Below are 22,599 nucleotides of genomic sequence, written 5' to 3'. Positions count from 1 at the left end.
AAATAAATTATGGTATATTCACACAACGGAATAGTTGCATCAGTAAAGAACAGTGATCAATCTGTGAAACATTTCATAACATGGAAGAATCTGGAAGGCATTATGCTGAGTGAAATTAGTCAGTTGCAAAAGGACAAATATTGTATAAGACCATTATTATAAGAACTCGAGAAATAGTTTAAACAGAGAAGAAAATATTCTTTGGTGGCTACGAGAGAGGGGAGGGAAGGAGGGTGAGAGAGGAGTATTCACTAATTAGATAGCAGATAAGAACTATTTTAGGTGGTGGGAAAGACAACACACAATACAGGTGAGGTCAGCACAACTGGACTAAACCAAAAACAAAGAAGTTCCCTGAATGAAATGAATGCTTCAAAGGCCAGCATAGCAGGGGGAGAGGTTAGGGACCATGGTTTTGGGGGACATCTAAGTCAATTGGCATAATAAAATCTATTAAGAAAACATTCTGCATCCCACTTTGGAGAGCAGTGTCTGGGGTCTTAAACACTAGCACATGGCAATCTGAGATGCATCACTTGGACTCAACCCACCTGGACGAAAGGAGAATGAAGAACACCAAAGATACAAAGTAATTAGGAGCCCAAAAGACTGAAAGGGCCACATAAGCCAGAGGCTACATCAGCCTGAGACCAGAAGAACTAGATGGTGCCCTGCTACAACCGATGATTGTGCTAACAGGGAACACAACAGAGAACTCCTGAAGGAGCAAGAGAGCAGTGGGATGCAGACCTCAAATTCTTGTAAAGATACCAGACCTAATGGTCTGACTGAGACTAGAAGGACCTCAGAAGTCATGGTCCCCAGACCTTCTGTTAGCCCAAGACAGGAACCATTCCCAAAGCCAACTTTTCAGATAGGGATTGGACTGGACTATGGGATAGAAAATGATACTGATGAGGAGTGGGCTTCTTGGAGCAAGTAGACACATGAGACTATGTGAGCAGCTCCCATCTAGATGGGAGATGAGAAGGCAGAAGGAGTCAGAAGCTGGCCAAATGGACAGGAACATAGAGTGGAAAGAAGGAGTGTGCTGCCTGATTAGAGGGAGAGAAACTAGGAGTATATAGCAAAGTGTACAAAAATATTTTATGAGAGACTGACTTGATTTGTAAACTTTCACTTAAAGCACAATAAAAATTTAAAAAAAGAAAGAGGAAGAAATGAAAAAATGTCAGTGTAATCTGAGATCTTTAACATCATCGAGAAAGTTTGATCTCTAATCCTAACTCCAGGAATTTTCCTTATGTTAGTCCTCTATCTCCTGTCCTATACGGTCCAGATGTGAGTCCGGTAAGACAATGAGAAGCTTGGCATGAATTTCACAAAATATTAGAGTGCTTGAAAGAGGGGTTCTCCAAATTCAAAACACATATCAGGACCAAAAATATTTAGTGACCAAATTTCAGCCAAAAAAAAGCATTTGGGCAGGTAGGTACCCTCATCCTATGGTTGTGGTTAAATTCGTATTTCTAAAACTTTAGTTTCTCTGACTCTTTGATTTTGCCATAACCTATACTACTGATCCATAATCTTAAAACCAGGAGATTTTGCACACACACACGTGTGTGTAGATAGATTAGATATAGACGTAGACATAGTTATAGATACAGATATAGATATATGTATATATACTATGGAATGCTCTAGAGACGGTTTTGGTTGTTTTAATCTTTGCTTCTTTCTCCATATGTGAGTTCCTTTGCCTGCCCCATTAAGATCAAGGATGTTGAGTTCAAGTTCTGAATATCAGGTCCTCAGTGGTACCACTTTATATGGCTGCTGTTACATCACTGATTTTTGACTTCTTTGACCAAAGGTGAAAAATCATCATCTACACTAGTCTGGATATCCTCTAAGTGCAAAGCTTGGTCACATATGTAAATGGTATCATTGATATTGGTCTTCTAAAGCATAACATGGCTGCTAATTGCTATTAATTAATCCCTCACTTCCTCATCTTGATTTCTGAACAAATCGAGATATAGGCACAGGAGTCAGATGGGTGTAAATATTGGTTTCATTCATGATAAATATAGATTGAAGAATGTAGCTTGGATGAAAGGTTTTCCTCAAAGCGATTTCACTAGCCTGCCAAGTTAGAAGCAGAACTTTTCTGAAATTGTAAGATAAGGATACTCTGCCCTAGTGAGTTAACTTAATGGCAAATAAAGAGAGGGCAGAATGTTTTTAGTACAGGTAACCAGTCATTCAGAAGGAAAGGAAAAGGTCAGGTTATTCACAAGCAATGATTTTACCCCCATCCCAACAAGCAGATAAATTTAGTAGAAAATTAACAAGTCAGTAAGTTTTTTTAACCATTCTAAAATGGAAAATTTTTAAACATATATAAAAAGAGACAAGATAGAATAATTAGCTTATATGTACCCATCATCCAGTTTCCATAATTATCAACATTTTAAAGCAATTTTTCTGTATCACTCCCAGAAACTTTTTCGGGGAAGGGCTGGTGTCTTGCTAAATAGGATTTCACTTATAAATTCATGTCTTTCACCCTGAACTCATAAGAACATTTTCTTTTTACATAGCCATTTTGCCATTATCATACAAAACATTGTTAATAAATAATAATAGATTCTCCTGTGCAGTGTGTATTCAAGATTCCGTGGTTCATGCAAAGACATTCTGTTGTTTTGTTTTTGTTTGTGTTTTGCAATTGATGTACTTGAATCAGAATCCAAACAAGAGTCATATATTACATTGGTTTATTTCACTTAATTTTTTTAAATTTTACAACAGTTTTTTTTTTTTTCTTGAGTCATTTGATGAAGAAACCAAGTTATTTGTACTGTACAATGTCCTGATTATTGAAGTGATTGCTTCTTTATATCAGTTAACTGGTTTCTCTATTACCCAATTTCCTCTTACAAGTTAATTAGATCTAGGTTATTGATTTGGGTTCATGTTTTTAGGCAAAAATTGTTGAGAGTTGAGGTTGTATGTTTCCTATTGCACCATGTCATGAGGTACATAATAACTGGTTGACCTACTTTTATGAATTCTTAGATTGATCAGTGTGTTCAGGTCTTTTCAACCTGATACCTCTATTATAAACACTCCCACCTTCCACTGGTGATCAATCGGTTTATTTCCTTTTATAATAATATAAACTCATGTATTTTTATATGTTTGATATGTTTAATCTATTAAAAGCATTGTTCTTTTTTATGCTCTAGTTGTCTCATCTTAAGGTAAGGACTAGAGGTCAAATTGGTTCATGTATCCTCATGATATAACTTTTTTTGTTTTCTTTTCTTCTGGCACAATAAGATGTTCCAGACCCAACTTGTATGCTTTCTACCCCTAACCTGGAAACAAATCCCTGAGAATCCCTGGATCCTCTTGGTTGTGAATAGTATTTAAAAAAAAAAAATTACAGCCAGAATTGTTTAGAACCTAACATGTGTAATGGGCCTCAATTAATACCAAAGAATTTACAACATTTAGTTCTACAGGTTTAGTTTCTGTCCTTAGGGGGAACTGAGAAATTTTAAGTTTTCTTTCAATGATATATAAACACCGCTGTTTGTCCTAGGGAATTTGAATTAATGTACTCACATTTTCTTTACCGCATTTCTTTTGGTCAATAACCATGCTTTATATTACAAACAACTGAGTTAACAAAAAAAGGAAAAAATCCCACTGACTTCACTTACCCTTCTGAGATCTAGCCTGTATCACTATCATCACCTGCAACAACACCAAAAGCACAAAATAACTCAAACAAAATACTCAAGTTTAATTTAGCATTATATGGAGACATGAGTATTTATTCAAACAAGGAATGTTTTACGTAGAAGACAAAATAGCTTTATTTATTCAAGGAAGTTCTGTAAAAAAGACATAATATACCTTTGGCTTTGAAGCAAGGCAATAAAATAATTTCTTAATTATAATTCAAATCACTGGCATAGTTGGACTTTACTCATGTTAAAACATTAAAAATTTTAGAATTTAATTTTAAAAAATTATTGTGTATGAGGTCATATAAAATTGGATTCTTATTTATTCTTATGTATTAATCACACACAAAATGATCAAAGTTTAGCCTTGCCAAATGAAAAGGAATTTTGTAAAATAAGTTATTATAAAATAAATCCTACTTTGATTAACACTATAATGTGTATAATCTATTTACACATAAAAATCACACTTATGAAACATGTTTATTCCAAAGAGCATAATGCTATATCTATTATCACTGAAATCTTTTCCTTGACTAATTGACTTTATAATTTACTTTGAGAAGTCCATTTTACCTTAAAAAAAATGATTCTTAGTACAAACATTCTATTTATATGACCACTCCTGGAAAGCATCATTGAAAACATGTTTCAGCCAATATGATCTATGAACAATACAGCATGTAAACTTTGAATTTTTAAATGAATAAAGGAAAAGGTTTGTAGAATACAATCTGTAGCCAGAAATGATAGCATAGAAGGAGCCTCAAAACAGGCTGAAATTGCCAATATAATCTGAAAATATACACAAAGTAAGACAAAGTAAACCAAGGTAAACAAGGCAACATTTATATTCATACTTCTTCATACTCTGATATTTTCTTATTTGTTTAAAGTAAATAAAACTTTCTGGACCATGTCCTTGAAGGCTTGCTTCACTTGCTGATTTCTTAGAGTGTAAACGAAGGGGTTTAATAAGGGGGCCACTGAGGTATTGAGCACAGCTACTCCTTTGCTTAAAGTCACTCTATCATTTGCTGATGGTTTAATGTACATGAAGATACAGCTGCCGTAAGAGATGGAAACCACAATCATGTGGGAAGAACAGGTAGAAAAGGCTTTTGTCCTTTGCTGAGCAGAAGGGAATTTGAGAATTGTCTTGATGATATAGCCATAGGAAAATATCACTAACATCAATGTGACCATTAATGTCATTACAGCCAAGAAAAAAGACATTAGTCCTAGGAAATGTGTATCTGAGCAAGATATCTGCAGGATGGGAGATGAATCACAAATAAAATGATCAATGACATTGGAAGCACAGAATTCCAACTTGAGTCCCAAGATCACTGGGGGAAAGATAATCAGGAATCCAGTTATCCAAGAGCTGAATACAAGTTTGTAGCAAACTGTGTTACTCATGATGGTGGTATAATGAAGGGGTTTACAGATAGCCACATAGCGATCATAAGACATGGCAGCCAGGAGGTAAAATTCAGTTACCCCCAAAAAGATGAAAAAAAATAACTGAGTCATACAACTCACATAGGAAATAGTTTCATCCTTTGTCACAAGGCTCACCAGGAATCTTGGAATGCAAACGGTTGTGAATGAGATTTCTAAAAAGGAGAAATTTCGTAGGAAGAAATACATTGGTATCTTAAGGCGGGAATCCAGCAGAGTGAGAATGATGATGGTTAAGTTCCCTGTCACACTCAGTATGTATGTAAAAAAATAGAAAAAGGAAAATTACAACTTGCAACTCAGGGTCATCTGTCAAACCCAAAAGAATGAACTCTGTCTGCATTGAATTGTTCTTCATTTCTCTCTTATGGGTTTTATCAAAGATAGATTTAAAAAAAAAGGGTGAAGAAGCAGTAATTTAAAAGCTTAATTATTAGAGTAAATAATAAAACACAAAGAGAAGCTATTAGCGATCAACGACAATGTCCCAGACGCTACGTATGCGGATTTTCTTATTACCATCTCCAACAACCCTCTTACATTTAAGATGGCAAGTGTCATAATTAATAAGTCTTAAGAAGAAAAAAAAAAACTTTTTAGAACATATATAAATATAAGGGAAAAAATCTTTCTGTGAGTTCAAAAACACAATCTCTCAAAAACACATTTTAAACAGAAGTTTTCAACTCAAACACATTTTAGAAATCAGCTACATTGTTCGTAAGGCCTATATCAAGGTTGTTTTATTTTTACTTTCCAAGAATGTTTTGTTAGCTGGCTTACACACTGGCTAGACTATTTCCTAATGGAATTTTTCATGAACATGATCCCTAAGAGACACAGAATCAAACAAGTCAGAAAAATACATTTTCTCTTCTTTACTATTACCTTTATCTGTGAAATCTTGCAATGTTGGTCATGACCCTCTCTGCCAACATGTTGCCTTCTTCAATTGTCTTTCAAAATCTGCTATATTCCTAAAACTTTAACTTTTTTGTGTTCACTTTCTTTTTCTCAGTTCCCATTTGAAAATTTATGCCTGCCCAGGACAATTACATATTGATTCCTTGTATAATTTCCTCCTAGTTTAATTAAATATATACATATAACCGAGTTCTAAGAATTTGAGTATCTCAGTGATTTCCAGAATCAAGTGAGAAAAAAGTTACAGTAATTCATGACATATTTGTGCCTAAAGTAGCTTCACCACTTATTGGTTACTAAATGAAAACCGTGTGTTCTTTCTCATATCGGTTCTCTTGTAGTCAAGGTCTTCAAAACTTCTGTTTTTTTCCTTTATTGATAAATGAAAAATCTGTAGAAAGTGATAATAAGACAAAAAAAAATTGCTAACTATTATGTAGCAAAATGGTACCCATAGAATGAAGATTTTTCTCTTTCTTGATACTGAGACTTTGTTCATTTTTTATCAAATTACCCATTTCTATAGTTCATTTTTATAACTAATTGAAAAAGTCAATATACAGATTTAGGTGCATTTTATGAATGTGTACCCTTACATTTTGTATTTCTATACTATAAAATGAAATAATGTGATTATCAAAAAAATCAAACCACTAGTAAATATTTGCCTTTGATTTCCACAGAAAATGCCATAATTTACAACTTTAAAAAAAAAAAAATCAAACTCTAAAGTACTTACCTTAGTTTTTGTATTTTCCTGGATTTCCTTCTAGAATACAAAAAGGGAGAAACAGTTGAGGAATTATGAACGTACTCACAATCCAGTTAATATTAGTTCACTGAGAAATTGGAAAAAAAAAAATTTTTAAGTGACCAAGGCAAAAAGGCAAAATATACATCTGTGCTTTTGCAAATTTTCTACTACCCGCCTCTCACTCATATATATAAGTCTGGGCTTGTATCATTGCTCAGAACTTGGTTAGTACAAACTACAGGATATTTGATATCTATCCCAGATAGGATACATTCCCTAGTATTTTCTCCAATTATATCCAGATAGTATCATATGTATTATTCATACAAATGAATACATCCTTATACTCTTTATAATTGGGAATGAAAATGGAAAAAAATTAGGAACAGCTAACATAAAGTATGACCATATCTTCCAAAAAGGAAGATATTTTATTGTTAATTTTATATTTTAAAACAAGTGTTGTTTTATCATTTTATTAATTACATACTCAAGGGATTCCACTGCGAAAGCAGAAGAAAACTTTCCCCTGGGATTTGTAACGATAAGACACTAATGATGTACAATATACCTAATTCGTGTAGTATATTTTAAAGGAAAATGAAGGGTCAGTATACATAAGGAAAATTGTGGTTATTAAAAATCTATAAGAGAGTGAAGCTAATCCACACTAGTCAATGTGGGGGCAGATTACCTCAATATATAAAGTCTAACACAAGGAGAGCAATACCTCAAGACCCAAAAGAAACATTACTAAACAGAATTAAATATAAAGCTAAAAGGTGCTTTGAGAGTTGTTGCCATGGAGTATAAAATATAGAACACTCACAGTGGCATAAAAAATTAAGAGAGAACGACAGTTACATAGGAATTTTAAGGTATTTCTGTTAAATATGTAGGAAAAAGTAAAAATATTAAAAGAAGGGATATCATTGCACTTGACTTACTACACATGAAAGAAATATATAACATGCAAGTAGAACATAAAAGCCACATGATCCCACTAACATCCCTTCATAAAAAATGGCAAGGAATGGATAGGTGTGTTGGCAATGAGACCCTCAGAAGACACAAATGAGAAGGGGGCCTATGATGGCATTGATTCTGGCAGAAAAGTTATGCCAGGAAAATTGCAGTTTTGTTTCATTAGGAGAGCATTCCTCCAGGAAAATAAACATTGTTTGTGATAACAGACTATGAAATTAAGCTGCATTGCTTTATTATCTCTAGATATAGGCTACCCCTAACTCTCCTCAGACTCTAGGATCCTTACAATGGTAAAGAGAAGATTTGGTAAATCTAAACTTTAAGCTTTCCCTTTAACTGGGCCTGAACGATATGACAACATGGAGACACAATTCTAAAAGAAGCTAAAAGAAGCCATCTTAACCCTCAGTAATGAATATAGTCCTCCTGTGGAAAACATAAGATGAAAGAAAAAAAAAAGAAACATTAATTGTTTTGTAGTTTAAAAGAAAGGGACTATCTGAGAGGTCAGAGCAAATACTCTTTTGTGAAATTGAAAAATTGTAAGGAGTAAGAAAAATTTTAGAAAATGACCAATTTTTGGTCAACTTGCTACGAAAGGGGATTCAAGTTATGAAGTTAAAACAGGGATTAGCAAAGGGAAAATATGAATTTTGGTAAAGGTGACAAAAATTAAAATAAAATTTCTTAATTAAAAAAGTGTGGAGGGGCGGGGCCAAGATGGCGGACTAGGTAGACGTTACCTCGGATCCCTCTTGCAACAAAGACTCGGAAAAGCAAGTGAATCGATCACAGACATAACAATCTACGAACCCTGAACAACAAACACAGATTTAGAGACGGAAAATGAAAAAAAAAGGGGGAAAGAGCAACTGTTTTCGGAGCCTGGAGCCAGTGTCCCAGCCAGGTAACCTTGGCGCCGAGATTAGGTTTGGGCCCAGGGGAGCTGAACTCATAAATCTTGTGACAGTGCAAACAAGGGGCACAGCCCTACCCCCCTGAACTGAACCCGGGGGGGGCCCACCGGGTCCGCGCAGGCGGCGAGGCGATGCGGCTGGTGGGAGAAGTTCCCGGGAGGCAGTGACTGGTTTTGGAGCCGGGAGCGCAGCGTACCAGCTGGGGAACCTTGGCTTTGACTAGGCTCTGTCACGGTGCAAGCACGGGGCGCAGCTCTATTCCTCAGAACTAACCCCGGGAGGAGGCCAAGCCAGTCCACGGCGGCGGCACGGCGACGCGGCTGGTGGGACGAGAAGTCCCCGGGAGGCAGCGACTGATTTTGGAGTCGGGAGAGCAGCATCCCAGCAGGGGAACCTTGACGCTGAGCTTTGGATTGGCAGTGGAGGATCTGACCACAGCTTCAGCTGGCCAAACCCCTGGGGGCAATCTCCACACAGCCAGTACACATAGGCGACATGCCCCTCTGGAATCTCAGATAAAATAGTCACTCCAAGCAAGATAAGCAACTCTGGCTATATTCCGAGGTGCTACTCTCCTATCTCTCTGATTCCTCCCCCACCCTCCCCAGGCAGCTTCATTAACAATGGAATTTCCTGAGCCAGAGGGAGAACGGCTCCGGCTCTGCGGCGCCTTTGCTTTTCTCCCTTTTTTTTTTTTTTCTTTTGGCCTTTTCCTAACCCACTCTTCCAGCCTGAGAGAAGGAAGCACAAAAAACCCAGGGACCAAAAATACATCCCTAATTGGACTAAAAACACAGAACCAGTTACAACCAAGCGTATATGATCCAGATCTCGGACTTTCATCCTTACAAGGAACAAGGTGGCGGTTATAATACAAAGGCAGTTCTGATAGGGATCTGGCTGCATTTTTTTTTAGTGGATTTTCTGGAAAAACAAGTTTCCCAGTGATGGCTCGGAGACAGCAGTCGATATCAAACCACATAAAGAAGCACACCATGACAGCTTCTACAACCCCCCAAACAAAAGAAACAAAATCTTTCCCAAATGAATATACAATCCTGGAATTATCAGAAACAGAATATAAAAAACTAATTTACAGAATGCTTCAAGACATCAGAAACAAAATAAGGCAAACTGCAGAAAAAGCCAAGGAACACACTGATAAAACAGTTGAAGAACTCAAAAAGATTATTCAAGAACATAGTGGAAAAATTAATAAGTTGCAAGAATCCATAGAGAGACAACATGTAGAAATCCAAAAGATTAACAATAAAATTACAGAATTAGACAATGCAATAGGAAGTCAGAGGAGCAGACTCGAGCAATTAGAATGCAGACTGGGACATCTGGAGGACCAGGGAATTAACACCAACATAGCTGAAAAAAAACCAGATAAGAGAATTAAAAAAAATACAGAAACCCTAAGAATCATGTGGGACTCTATCAAGAAGGATAACTTGCGTGTGATTGGAGTCCCAGAACAGGGAGGGAGGACAGAAAACACAGAGAAAATAGTTGAAGATCTCCTGACAGAAAACTTCCCTGACATCATGAAAGACGAAAGGATATCTATCCAAGATGCTCATCGAACCCCATTTAAGACTGATCCAAAAAGAAAAACACCAAGACATATTATCATCAAACTTGCCAAAACCAAAGATAAAGAGAAAATTTTAAAAGCAGCCAGGGAGAAAAGAAAGGTTTCCTTCAAGGGAGAATCAATAAGAATAAGTTCAGACTACTCAGCAGAAACCATGCAGGCAAGAAGGGAATCGGACGACATATACAGAGCACTGAAGGAGAAAAACTGCCAGCCAAGGATCATATATCCAGCAAAACTCTCTCTGAAATATGAAGGCGAAATTAAGATATTTACAGATAAACACAAGTTTAGAGAATTTGCAAAAACCAAACCAAAGCTACAAGAAATGCTAAAGGATACTGTTTGGTCAGAAAACCAATAATATCAGATACCGACACAACACAAGGTCACAAAACAGAACATCCTGAAATCAACTCAAATAGGGAAATCATAAAAACAAATTAAGATTAATTAAAAAAAAAAATGCTCATAACAGGGAATCACTGAATTCAATATGTAAAAGATCACAATAATCAAAAAGAGGGACTAAATACAGGTGGCATAGAACTGCCATATGGAGAGGGATACAAGGCGATATAGAACAATACAAGTTAGGTTTTTACTTAGAAAAATAGGGGTAAATATTAAGGTAACCACAAAGAGGTATAACAACTCCAGAACTCAAGATAAAAGCCAAGAAAAACGTAACGACTCAACAAACATAAAGTCAAACACTACGAAAATGAGGATCTCACAATTTACTAAGAAAAACGTCACAGCACAAAAAAAAATGTGGAAAAATGATATTGTCAACAACACACATAAAAAGGCATCAAAATGACAGCACTAAAAACTTATTTATGTATAATTACACTGAATGTAAATGGACTAAATGCACCAATAAAGAGACAGAGAGTCTTGGACTGGATAAAGAAACACGATCCGTCTATATGCTGCCTACAAGAGACACACCTTAGACTTAGAGACACAAACAAACTAAAACTCAAAGGATGGAAAAAAATACATCAAGCAAACAATAAGCAAAAAAGAAGAGGAGTAGCAATATAAATTTCTGACAAAATAGACTTTAGACTTAAATCCACCACAAAGGATAAAGAAGGACACTACATAATGATAAAAGGGACAATTGATCAGGAAGACATAACCATATTAAATATTTATGCACCCAATGACAGGGCTGCAAGATACATAAATCAAATTTTAACAGAATTGAAAAGTGAGATAGACACCTCCACAATTACAGTAGGAGACTTCAACACACCACTTTCGGAGAAGGACAGGACATCCAGTAAGAAGCTCAATAGAGACACGGAAGACCTAATTACAACAATCAACCATCTTGACCTCATTGACTTGTACAGAACTCTCCACCCAACTGCTGCAAAGTATACTCTTTTTCTACCACACATGGAACATTCTCTAGAATAGGCCACATATTAGGTTATAAAACAAACCCTTGCAGAATCGAAAACATCGAAATATTACAAAGCATCTTCTCAGACCACAAGGCAATAAAACTAGAAATCAATAACAGAAAAACTAGGGAAAAGAAATCAAATACTTGGAAACTGAACAATACCCTCCTGAAAAAAGACTGGGTTATAGAAGACATTAAGGAGGGAATAAGGAAATTCATAGAATGCAAAGAGAATGAAAATACTTCCTATCAAAACCTCTGGGACACAACAAAAGCAATGCTCAGAGGCGAATTTATATCGATAAATGCACACATACAAAAAGAAGAAAGAGCCAAAATCGGAGAACTGTCCCTACAATTTGAACAAATAGAAAGTGAGCAACAAAAGAATCCATCAGGCACCAGAAGAAAACAAATAATAAAAATTAGAGCTGAACTAAATGAATTAGAGAACAGAAAAACAATTGAAAGAATTAACAAAGCCAAAGCTGGTTCTTTGAAAAAATTAACAAAATTGATAAACCTTTGGCTAGACTGACTAAAGAAATACAGGAAAGGAAACAAATGACCCGAATAAGAAACGAGAAGGGCCACATCACAACAGACCCAACTGAAGTTAAAAGAATCATATCAGATCATTACGAAAAATTGTACTCTAACAAATTTGCAAACCTAGAAGAAATGGATGAATTCCTGGAAAAACACTACCTACTTAAACTAACACATTCAGAAGTGGAACAACTAAATAGACCTATAACAAAAAAAGAGATTAAAACGGTAATGAAAAAACTCCCAAGAGAAAAAAGCCCTGGCCCGGACGGCTTCACCGCAGAGTTCTACCAAACTTTCAGAGAAGAGTTAACACCACTACTACTAAAGGTATTTCAAAGCATAGAAAATGACGGAATACTACCCAACTCATTCTATGAAGCCACCATCTCCCTGATACCAAAATCAGGTAAAGACATTACAAAAAAAGAAAATTACAGACCTATATCCCTCATAAACATAGACGCAAAAATCCTCAACAAAATTCTAGCCAATAGAATTCAATAACATATCAAAAAAATAATTCACCATGATCAAGTGGGATTTATACCAGGTATGCAAGGCTGCTTTAATATCAGAAAAACCATTAATGTAATCCACCACATAAATAAAACAAAAGACAAAAACCACATGATCTTATCAGTTGATGCAGAAAAGGCATTTGACAAAGTCCAACACCCGTTTATGATAAAAACTCTCACCAAAATAGGAATTGAAGGAAAATTCCTCAACATAATAAAGGGCATCTATGCAAAGCCAACAGCCAACATTACCCTAAATGGAGAGAACTTGAAAGCATTTCCCTTGAGAACATGAACCAGACAAGGATGCCCTTTATAACCGCTCTTATTCAACATCGTGCTAGAAGTCCTCGCCAGGGCAATTAGGCTAGACAAAGAAATAAAGGGCATCCGGATAGGCAAGGAGGAAGTAAAACTATCTCTATTTGCAGATGACATGATCTTATACACAGAAAACCCTAAGGAATGTTCCAGAAAACTACTGAAACTAATAGAAGAGTTTGGCAGAGTCTCAGGTTATAAGATAAACATACAAAAATCACTGCGATTCCTCTACATCAACAAAAAGAACATCGAAGAGGAAATAACCAAGTCAATACCATTCACAGTAGTCCCCAAGAAGATAAAATACTTAGGAATAAATCTCACCAAGGATATAAAAGACCTATACAAAGAAAACCACAAAGCTCTACTACAACAAATTAAAAAGGACATACTTAAGTGGAAAAGCACACCTTGCTCATGGATAGGAAGACTTAACATAGTAAAAATGTCTATGCTACCAAAAGCCATCTATACATACAATGCACTTCCAATCCAAATTCCAATGTCATTTTTTAAGGTGATAGAGAATCAAATCACCCACTTCATATGGAAAGGAAAGAAGCCTCGGATAAGCAAAGCATTTCTGAAAAAGAAGAAGAAAGTGGGAGGCCTCACTCTACCTGATGTCAGAACCTATTATACAGCCACAGTAGTCAAAACAGCCTGGTACTGGTACAACAACAGACACATAGACCAATGGAACAGAATTGAGAACCCACATATAGATCCATCCACATATGAGCAGATGATATTTGACAAAGGCCCAGTGTCAGTTAAATGGGGAAAAGATAGTCTTTTTAACAAATGGTGCTGGCATAACTGGATATCCATTTGCAAAAAAATGAAACAGGACCCATACCTCACACCAAGCACAAAAACTAACTCCAAGTGGATCAAAGACCTAAACATAAAGACTAAAATGATAAAGATCATGGAAGAAAAAATAGGGACAACCCTAGGAACCCTAATACAAGGCATAAACAGAATACAAAACATTACCAAAAATGATGAAGAGAAACCCAATAACTGGGAGCTCCTAAAAATGAAACACCTACGCTCATCTAAAGACTTCTCCAAAAGAGTAAAAAGACCACCTACAGACTGGGAAAGAATTTTCAGCTATGACATCTCAGACCAGCGCCTGATCTCTAAAATCTGCATGATTCTGTCAAAACTCAACCACAAAAAGACAAAGAACCCAATCAAGAAGTGGGCAAAGGATATGAACACGCACTTCTCTAAAGAAGATATTCAGGCAGCTAACAGATACATGAGAAAATGCTCTCGATCATTAGCCATTAGAGAAATGCAAATTAAAACTACGAGGAGATTCCATCTTACTCCAACAAGGCTGGCATTAATCCAAAAAAAAAAAAATAATAAATGTTGGAGAGGCTGCGGAGAGATTGGAACTCTCATACACTGCTGGTGGGAATGTAAAATGGTACAACCACTTTGGAAATCTATCTGGCGCTACCTTAAACAGTTAGAAATAGAACTACCATACAACCCAGAAGTCCCACTCCTCGGAATATACCCTAGAGAAACAAGAGCCTTCACACAAACAGATATATGCACACCCATGTTTATTGAAGCTCTGTTTACAATAGCAAAAAGCTGGAAGCAACCAAGGTGTCCATCAATGGATGAATGGGTAAATAAATTGTGGTATATTTACACAATGGAATACTACGCATCGATAAAGGACAGTGAGGAATCTGTGAAACATTTCATAACATGAAGGAACCTGGAAGGCATTATGCTGAGCGAAATCAGTCAGAGGCAAAAGGTCAAATGTTGTATAAGACCACTATTGTAAGATCTTGAGAAATAGTACAAATTGAGAAGAACACATACTTTTGTGGTTACGAGGAGGGGAGGGAGGGAGGGAGGGAGAGGGTTTTTTACTGATTAATCAGTAGATAAGAACTGCTTTAGGTGAAGGGAAGCACAACACTCAATACATGGAAAGTCAGCTCAATTGGATTGGACCAAAAGCAATGAAGTTTCCGGGATAAAATGAATGCTTCAAAGGTCAGCGGAGCAAGGGCAGGGGTTTCGGGACCATGGTTTAAGGAGACTTCTAAGTCAATTGGCAAAATAATTCTAGTATGAAAACATTCTGCATCCCACTTTGAAAGGTGGCGTCTGGGGTCTTAAATGCTAACAAGCGGCCATCTAAGATGCATCAATTGGTCTCAACCCACCTGGAGCAAAGGAGAATGAAGAACACCAAGGTCACACGACAACTAAGAGGCCAACAGACAGAAAGGGCCACATGAACCAGAGACCTACATCATCCTGAGAGCAGAAGAACTAGTTGGTGCCCGGCCACAATCGATGACTGCCCTGACAGGGAGCACAACAGAGAACCCCTGAGGGAGCAAGAGATCGGTGGGATGCAGACCCCAAATTCTCACAAAAAGACCAGACTTAATGGTCTGACTGAGACTAGAGGAATCCCGGCAGTCATGGTCCCCAAACCTTCTGTTGACACAGGACAGGGACCATCGCTGAAGACAACTCATCAGACATGAAAGGGACTGGACAGAGGGTAGGAGAGAGATGCTGATGAAGAGTGAGCTAATTATATCAGGTGGACACTTGAGACTGTGTTGGCATCTCCTGTCTGGAGGGGGGATGGGAGGATAGAGAGTTGGAAGCTGGCAAAATTATCACAAAAGGAGAGACTGGAAGGGCTGACTCATTATGGGGAGAGCAAGTGGGAGTAAGGAGTAAGATGTATATAAACTTATATGCGACAGACTGACTTAATTTGTAAACGTTCACTTGAAGCTCAATAAAAGTTAATAAAAAAAAATACAAAGGTGTATCTCTGTTGTGTATTTTCTGCTTTTAAGTACATGAAATACTTTTAAACCAGTAAAAGTGTTTTTTAGGTAGAGGGTTTCCTGAAGAGTTACAAGAACCATCTTCTGGGTCCTGAGAATAAACCTGAGGAAGCCTGTCATGGCGTTTGGGGGCGTGGCCAGATTCCAGAAGGAATGGTCTGTGGTACTTGCTCTCCCTGCCAGTGAGATCGACCACCCTGCTATTCTGAGCAGCACTCAGTCTTCAGAATCTGTCTCTGAATATCTTAGTGACCTCTCCTTTCAACAATTGCTGCTGCTCCTCCCTTCACATCGCCTCTCCCCACTAATTTCCCACCAGCCGTCTAACCTTGCTGCTTATATTCTCTGAGTTCTTGAGAAATGTAACTTGCCCAAGAATCGTCCGGTAACAAACTGGTGGTTTTGTAAAACTCACATTTTCCTTGAAGTTTACCATTTTCAACTCCTCCCAGGAGTTTCATGCCTCCCTGCACATGTTTTTTCAGGACTCCCATTAGTTCTGGGAGAGGATGGTTCAGGGAGATCTCTTCTCCTTCAAATCAAAACTTGCTTTTGGTGCGATTCAAGTTGCAAAAAGGTCCTTCAAGTATCCATTCTGCAGAAGAAGGAGTGGTAAATGCATTCTCTCTCGGGTTACAGTTACTTAAAAATAATCTATTGGTTCATAAGATGTCTTTGTGTTTTATTTGTGAAATTTATTATAAATTGAACAATTTTAGGGATAACTCAGGGTTTTTAGGGCAACCCTATGTACCCAGTTCTACCCAATGTGTGTGCTCCCAGTTGAGAAAATGCTTCAAGTTCTTTTGTCTTCCTTTCTACTGCTCAAGTAAATAATAAAAATTCACTTATTCAGATAAATGTTTAATATCAGAGACTGGAGAACTAACCATGAATAAGTGTGTCTCCAAAGGAGCTTTCTGTCTTTTGATGGGAGATAATATTTCATTTTAGTGCGTGCTTAGGGATGTAGTAAGATGAGATAACGGTGAAAATGCAACTTTGGTTTTAGGGCAATAACTACTCCACGCCTTTTCCTTGGCAATCTCTCTTAGTGGTGATTTCTATTTTACTGTCTTCACTCAGTTGCTGTAGGCTATTATGTGGGAGCCCTGGTGGCGCAGTGGACAGATCACTTGGCTGCTAACCAAAAGTTCATCGGTTCAAAGCTACCGGCCACTCCGTGGAAGAAAGCTGTGGCAGTCTGCTTGCGTAAATATTTCCAGCCTTGGAAACCCTAAGGAGCAGGTCTACTCTGTCCTACGGGGTGGCTATGTGTCGGATTTGATGCAATGGCAGTGTTTTTTTGTTTTTTTTTTTGGTTGGGGAGGATTTAGAGTTGGTAACATCAGCACTCACTAACAGCTGAGTTAGCAAGTTGTGTTCTTCAGGGTTCATAGACATGTTTATGACCAGAAAGCCCACTTGAGATCATGGTAGAAATGGTTTAGTGGAGAGGTGGTATCTTGCCAAGCACTAGGAAGCTGCAGGGTGAAGATTTTCATAGGCAGGACTGAGTGATAGCTCAGGTTCATTTCACACACCGAATTCTCTTTCCTTTCTTCTTTCCCTCCTATCATGTTACCAATACCCATTGCTATTGAGTCAATTCTGACACACTGTGACTACATTTGTGTCTAATTTCAATTGTGCTCCTTAGAGTTTTCAATGGTTGAATTTTTGGAAGTAGATTGGTAGGCTTTTCTTCTGAGGAGCCTCTGGGAGGACTCAAACTGCCAGCCTTTTGTTTAGCAGCTGATTGTGTTAACAGTTTTACATTATATCCTTATACTGGCTACTGATGCTCTTCCTTCAACCTTCCCTCTGCTATAAAGTTCTTAGGCTTTAATGTTATCACCTGTTACCAGTTTTTAAACACCTATTTTCTAATTTTGGAAACCCTGGTGGTATAGTGGTTAAGTGCTACAGCTGCTAATGAAAAGGTCGGCAGTTCAAATCCACCAGGTGCTCCTTGGAAACTCTATGGAGCTGTTCTACCCTGTCCTATAAGGTCACTATGAGTCAGAATTGACTCAGCAGCAATAGATTTGGTTTGGTTTTAATCTCTAATTTTGAGGGAAATGACTTGTGAAATAAATGACATCAGCATTTGAGTGTCCTTTAATTGAATGTGTTAAACAACTAATATAACCTTCTTTTAATTCCTGAAGTGTTTCAGTCCACTTTACTTCTAAAAACAAGCTAAGCTTGTAGTGGCAGAGCATTTGGCGTTAAGGCTGCTTTGTCCGCCTGCATCCATATCATTGTCGCCTTTGGTTTAATTAGCAGAGGTTGCTGTGAGAGTAGAAAGTCACATTTTTTTTTTTTTTAATTTGGGTCAGAATTAGAAACAACAATTTCATTAAATAAGCAATACATTTTACCACCTTCCCATAGGTTGTGTTTTTCTTTAAGCAGCCCTTGAAGACTTAACTTATGCAAAACTACCTCCTGTCCCTTTCCCTTTGGGAGCTGTAAGAGTGATTGAGTTCAGTTTTTCTCTTGTATTGATTCCCTATTTAATGAGTTCCTTTATTTATTTCAGACACCTTGATCTTACGTGTGTCTGGAACAAGTCTCATTCAGTCTTCACTTGGAAGAAGGCGTCCTATGGTCCGGAACATTTGAAATTCAAGAAATGAATGCCACCGCCTTCCCTTCCCAAAGTGCACAAACAAACCCTTGCCATGGAGTCGATTCCGATTCGGACTCATAGCAATTCTATAGGACAGAGCAGAACCACCCTATAGGGTTTCCAGGGAGGGGCTGGTGAATTTGAACTGCTCACCTATTGGTTAGCTACCCAAAGTGGCAGAAGGCATTAAAGTAAATGGTCGATAATAAGGCCAGATTCTCGGTAAGGTAATTTGTATTATTTGATTTCTACGACACTAGAAGATATTTTTAAGGGAGCCCTGGTGGTGCAATGGTTAAGCACTTGGATGTTAACTGAAATGTTCATAACTAGAACCCGGCCAGCAGCATCATGGGAAAAACCCTGGTGATCGGCATCCATAAAGATTACTGCCTAGGAAACCTCATTAGGCAGCTCTGCTCCTTCACATGGTATTGCTATGAGTTGGAAGTCAGATGGTAGACACCTAACCAAAACAACAATAGAGAATATTATTGGGAAGAAGTGTCTTTGCCTCTGTCTTTCATATTTTGCCTCTTAAATATTAAATTCTCCTCAACTGATATTTATGTGTGGCCCTTTCAAAGGATAAAGTGATGATGGCAGGAAAATTCTAATATCAGGTTTATTCAGAAGAACAAGAAGTTGAAAATAACTGTTGACTCCATTTTTGCAGTAACAATTGTAATTAACTAAATTCCACATTGCTTACCCTCCCTGTTTAAAGAACATGGAAAAACATGTCATAGAATTGCATACTTACTTTTCTGACAGTGCTTCATCAGGGGTCCTTGATGGAACCAAAATTTGAAGAGCATTATGCTGGTGAGGAGCTTTGAATTTCTTCAGTCCCCAACTTACATTTCACCTCTCTTCACTGTTGCCCTGACCTCTTTCAATACATGTGACACATGTACACACACACACACACATGCACTCTTTCTCTCTCAAGTAAGTCTTACATCAGACAGTGTTCACCTGCATTTCATTGCTCCTAATACATTGTGACCAGTTTCAGCCTCCTCTTCCCTTGTCACATCTCAAATGGCACATGATTTCCTGATTTGCCAGTACTCTGTTAGTTCAAAAGGAACAAAAGTATGATGCAGAGGAAAAGGAACTTTTCTCCCTGGGTTTGGCAGAGAGGTACATCTGATTTCCCTGGGCAGGGAGACAGGTTTACCTGTATATTCTACAGTAGCAACTTTTATATGTTTAGTTTGCTACCAGTTCATAGGGAGCATCTGTGTTGAACAACAAAATAGTCCTTGGTGACCCAATTGAAAATGTTACTAATGAATCAACAGTGGAATCAACAATGCAACAGCATAGGTGGCAGTGGGAACCGTGTCCTCACAGACACTGCAGGTGGTCTGATGCCATGTGAATTCCATTTCGTCTTCTTTGTTGAATCTTTATATTTCCCCTAGAATTAGATGCTGTGCTTGGCACTTAACACATTTTATCTATCTTTGACATAAATCTCATATAGTGTAAAAAATAATCATCCTAACTTTACAGAGGAGCAAAGTGGGAAGCAGAAAATTGGGCAGTCAGATGTCACATGGTGGGGTTGTAGGTTTTGAACAAAAATTTATTTAAGTACAGAGATCCTGCTTTTTCCCTCACACTAAACTTGTTCCTTTCCCCAATATTTAAGAGAACTATCAGTATTTAAATTCTAGACTTGATGTTCTCCTAATGACTTGGTCGGTGTTTCCATCCTTTCTCTTTCTAGCTTTCTTTTTTCAGGTATTCTATGAATTACTCTTGGAAATATGAACCAATGGAAAGTTTTGGATCCCATGAACTGGAAAAAAAATTGCCTGATTTCAGGACATGTTTGACATTTTGTTAAAGCTTATTACTGCGCAGCTAGCTGGAATAAATTTTTTTTTTTTTTTATGCTGCCATTTCTGGACAGCCTCCTTTCTTCTGCTCATATGTGCTAAAGTGCAAGATTGCCTTCAATACTTTCTTCTTTGTATTGTCCTTCACAGCTTTTGGTGTTAAGGTGAAACAAATTTTCTAGTATTAGCCGAGAAGTGTGTAAATTATTTTACTTTTTATTATTTTGAAGAATCCATGTAAGATTAGTATTTTTTCACCTTTAAACTTTTTGTAATATCTATTGCTACAACCCTTTTCACTGTGTGTTTCATTTGAAGAAAGGCCATATTATTGTTGTTTTTTTTTTTTTTTTTTGCTATTCTATTTCATTTTATTTTACTTTTAATTTTGATTGTGCTTTAAGTGAAAGTTTACAAATCAAGTCAGACTTTCATACAAAAACTTATAAACACCTTGCTGTATACTCCTAATTGCTCTCCCTCTAATGAGACAGCACACTCTTTCCCTCCACTCCCTATTTTCATGTCCATTCAGCCAGCTTCTCACCCCCTCTACCTTCTCATCTCCTCTTCAGACAGGAGATGCCAACATAGTCTCATGAGTCTGCTTGATCCAAGAAGCTCATTCTTCACCAGTATCATTGTCTATTCCATAGTCCAGTCCAATCCCTGTCTGAAGAGTTGGCTTTGGGAATGGTTCCTCTTTGGGGCTAACAGAAGGTCTGGGGAGCATGACCTCTGGGGTCCTTCTAGTCTCAGTCAGACCATTAAGTCTAGTCTTTTTTTTTTTTTTTTAACTTTTATTGAGCTTCAAGTGAACGTTTACAAATCAAGTCAGACTGTCACATAAAAGTTTATATACACCTTACTCCGTACTCCCACTTGCTCTCCCCCTAATGAGTCAGCCCTTCCAGTCTCTCATGACAATTTTTCCAGCTTCCAACTCTCTCTATCCTCCCATCCCCCCTCCAGACAGGAGATGCCAACACAGTCTCAAGTGTCCACCTGATATAAATAGCTCACTCTTCATCAGCATCTCTCTCCTACCTACTGTCCAGTCCCTTTCATGTCTGATGAGTTGTCTTCGGGAATGGTTCCTGTCCTGGGCCAAAAGAAGGTTTGGGGACCATGACTGCCGGGATTCCTCTAGTCTCAGTCAGACCATTAAGTCTGGTCTTTTTGTGAGAATTTGGGGTCTGCATCCCACTGATCTCCTGCTCCCTCAGGGGTTCTCTGTTGTGCTCCCTGTCAGGGCAGTCCTCGATTGTGGCCGGGCACCAACTAGTTCTTCTGTTCTCAGGATGATGTGGGTCTCTGGTTCATGTGGCCCTTTCTGTCTCTTGGCCTCTTAGTTATCGTGTGACCTTGGTGTTCTTCATTCTCCTTTGCTCCAGGTGGGTTGAGACCAATTGATGCATCTTAGATGGCCGCTTGTTAGCATTTAAGACCCCAGATGCCACGTTTCAAATTGGGATGCAGAATGTTTTCATAATAGAATTATTTTGCCAATTGACTTAGAAGTCCCCTTAAGCCATAGTCCCCAAACCCCCTCCCTTGCTCCGCTGACCTTTGAAGCATTCATTTTATCCCGGAAACTTCTTTGCTTTTGGTCCAGTCCAGTTGAGCTCACCTTCCATGTATTGAGTATTGTCCTTCCCTTCACCTAAAGCAGTTCTTATCTACTAATTAATCAGTAAAAAACCCTCTCCCGCCCTCCCTTCCTCCCCTCCACGTAACCACAAAAGTATGTGTTCTTCTCAGTTTATACTATTTCTCAAGATCTTATAATAGTGGTCTTATACAATATTTGTCCTTTTGCCTCTGACTGATTTCGCTCAGCATAATGCCTTCCAGGTTCCTTCATGTTATGAAATGTTTCGCAGATCTGACACTGTTCTTTATCGATGCGTAGTATTCCATTGTATGAATATACCACAATTTATTTACCCATTCATCCGTTGATGGACACCTTGGTTGCTTCCAGCTTTTTGCTATTGTAAACAGAGCTGCAACAAACATGGGTGTGCATATATCTGTTCGTGTGAAGGCTCTTATTTCTCTAGGGTATATTCCAAGGAGT

General features: G+C 37.8%; 1 pseudogene; it reads right to left on the bottom strand.

Annotated features, from left to right (window-relative positions):
* Nucleotides 1–4,604: 4,604 nt before the first annotated feature.
* LOC126075569 (olfactory receptor 6C75-like) lies at nucleotides 4,605–5,544 on the bottom strand (annotated as a pseudogene).
* Between the last annotated feature and the right edge of the window lie 17,055 nt (nucleotides 5,545–22,599).

Source organism: Elephas maximus, chromosome 4 (genome assembly GCF_024166365.1).
Source record: "Elephas maximus indicus isolate mEleMax1 chromosome 4, mEleMax1 primary haplotype, whole genome shotgun sequence".
In the NCBI taxonomy this organism is placed as follows: Eukaryota; Metazoa; Chordata; class Mammalia; order Proboscidea; family Elephantidae; genus Elephas; species Elephas maximus.
This window is presented reverse-complemented; position numbering and strand designations above follow the sequence as displayed.